Consider the following 2,804-nt stretch of genomic DNA (forward strand, 5'->3'; position numbering starts at 1 on the left):
TTTTCATTTTGCTTAAAAATTTATTTTATTTTTATTTCTAAATTTTTATTTAATTATTTTCAAATTAATGTTTTATTTTCTTTTTTTTATCTTATATTTTAATTTTTCTTCAAAAATTTCAAACTTCAATTTATTTTACTTTTGTTATTTCTGAGTAATTTATTTTAATTCTACATTTTTTGTTTTGTTTCAAAATATTTATTTTAATTTTACATTTGTTTCACATTTTATTTTTGTTTTATTTTTATTTATCTTAATGTTACATTATTGTTTTAATTTTTATTTTAATTTCACATTTTTTTGTATCTGATTTCTAAATGATTTAACTCACAAAATATAACAAAAATTAGAAATGTGGCAAATAACAGAAATAGGTTTAAATACTAAAATTACCTAAACTACAACTGAAATAACCATAAATTAAAGCTATATAGATTTTTTTGTTTTATTTTTAAATTATTTGGTTTAATATGTCGTTTTTGTTGTAATTTACATTAAATTATTTTAATTTTATTTAATTTTTAAATTCTACTTTCACATTTGTATATATGATTTAACTTACGAAACTTAAATACAACTTAGAAATGTTTCCTTTCGACGATCACTGCTGTAATACACCTACAGTAGTGTGGAATAATTCAGATTATTGAAGTCTCTTCTGCTCGCCAAAGCATTTGATCAAAAATACAGAAAAAATAGAAAATGTTTTAAATATTATTAGAATTTAAAATAGCTGTTTTCTATGTGAATATCTGTTAAACTGTAATTTATTTCTGTGATGCGCAGCTGTATTTTCAGCATCATTCCTCCAGTCTTCAGTGTCACATGATCTTCAGAAATCATTCTAATATGCTGATTTGCTGCTCAAGAAACATTTCTGATTATTATCAGTGTTGAAAACAGTTGTGCTGCACAATATTTTTATGGAAACCGTGATACATTTTATTTTTCAGTATTCACAGACGAATAGAAAGTTCAAAAGAACAGCATTTATTTGAAATCTTTTATAACATTATAAATGTCTTCACTGTCACTTTTGATTAATGTAATGCATCCTTGATGAACAAAAGTGTTCATTTATTTATTTAAAACATAGCCCAAACTTTTGAATGGTAGTGTATCATAAAAATATTGGGCAGCACAACTGTCAAAAAAAAATTTCATTTTTTTCCCCTTTTTTTTCTGAAGATCATGTGACACTGAAGACTGGAGTAATGATGCTGAAAATACAGCTGCGCATCACAGAAATAAATTACAGTTTAACAGATATTCACATAGAAAACCGTTATTTTACATTGCAATAATATTTCACTATTTTTACTGTATTTTTGTTCAAATAAATGTAGCCTTGTTGAGCATGAATATTCAAAACGAACCTTCAAAACCTTCATCTCTGCAAAACTTAAGACTGCTGATTGTGCAAAATATAAAACAAAGAAACAAGACAGCACTGAATGCACAAACAAGAAATCATAAAAACGACTTTTAAAAAAAGTCTAACTCTAATTTACAACTTAAAAGTCCTCCAGCAGGAACATAAAGGGTTTTCTGCATCTGTAATGGACACTGTGTTCAGATGAGCTAATGACTGATCAATCAGAGCGACTGCATGAGTGTGTGTGTGTGTGTGTGTGTGTGTGTGTGTGTGTGTGTGTGTGGGTGTGTGTGTGTGTGTGAGAGTGTGTGTGTGCGTGAGAATGTGTGTGTGTGAGTGTGTGTGTGTGTGTGTGTGAGAGTGTGTGTGTGTTATTATTATAAACATTATTATTGCAATGTATTTAGACAACTTTTGAATATTTTTCTTTGACATTTTACATTTGTTAACTGACAGTAATGATAATATATTTTTCCCCATTGCAGTAATTAGAATTGCAGGGGAATGTGCTCAGTTTCTACAACGAGACTAATTGTGTATAAGGTAAGATTATAACATTTCTTTTATTGTTTTTGTAGCAATGTTTGTTACTGGTCAAATGAGATGCAAATGAGAAGTTTTTAGAAAGTGTTTTATTTTGATTGCATTTCATTTAAAATGATTTATTTTAATTTTACATTTTTATGTTTTGTTTTAAAATTATTTCCTTTAATTTTAAATGTTTTATTTAAAAATATTTGTTAACATTTTTTTAACATTATTTTAATGTAAAAATTTTTGTATTAGTTTTAAATTATTTTAATTCAACATTTTTTATTTTTAAATTATTTTAATTTGTACATTTTTAGTTTTAGTTTTAAATAATTGTAATTTTACATTTGTTTTGAAAATACATTTTATATTTTTATTTTTTTATTATATTTTTATTTTGTTTGTTTTACTTTTTTCTTAATTTTAAGTTATTTTGTTTTATTTTAAATAAAACAGAAACATGATAGCTGGTCATTATCAAGCTGGCGAGTAACACATCAGCCTCATGCAGTCCAGTGACTCACTTTTGGCTCTTATGATGAATTGCTTGCGATAGGATAAAAGTATTTGCTTAATGACTAAATGTAAATGTTCCAGCTGGTTCTACTTGATTTTCAAGTAGCTTCAAAGAGAAGTGCTTTTAAACCAGATCCTCTGAAATCTACCAACAGATTGACCAGTGTAGAATTTTCAGTTTTTATTTCATTTCTGAGGTCTTCATTTAATTGTATTAATTGTGTGTACATTTCATTTTTCCATTAATAATTTGTAATATATTTTTAAAAATATATAATTTGATGTTTTACATTTTTTAAATATATTATTTATATATAAAAATAAAATGTTTATACATTTTATAAATTGTAATTAAATATATATAATATATATTAAATATTTA

General features: G+C 24.8%; 1 protein-coding gene across 1 annotated transcript in view; it reads right to left on the reverse strand.

The window, feature by feature from the left end:
• Positions 1-2,804, reverse strand: part of LOC107730026 (serine/threonine-protein kinase DCLK2) — a 19,405-nt gene that overhangs the window by 14,782 nt on the left and 1,819 nt on the right. The window lies entirely within an intron of this gene.

Source organism: Sinocyclocheilus rhinocerous, unplaced genomic scaffold (assembly GCF_001515625.1).
Source record: "Sinocyclocheilus rhinocerous isolate Xijiao unplaced genomic scaffold, SAMN03320098_v1.1 scaffold1690, whole genome shotgun sequence".
Classification (NCBI taxonomy): domain Eukaryota; kingdom Metazoa; phylum Chordata; class Actinopteri; order Cypriniformes; family Cyprinidae; genus Sinocyclocheilus; species Sinocyclocheilus rhinocerous.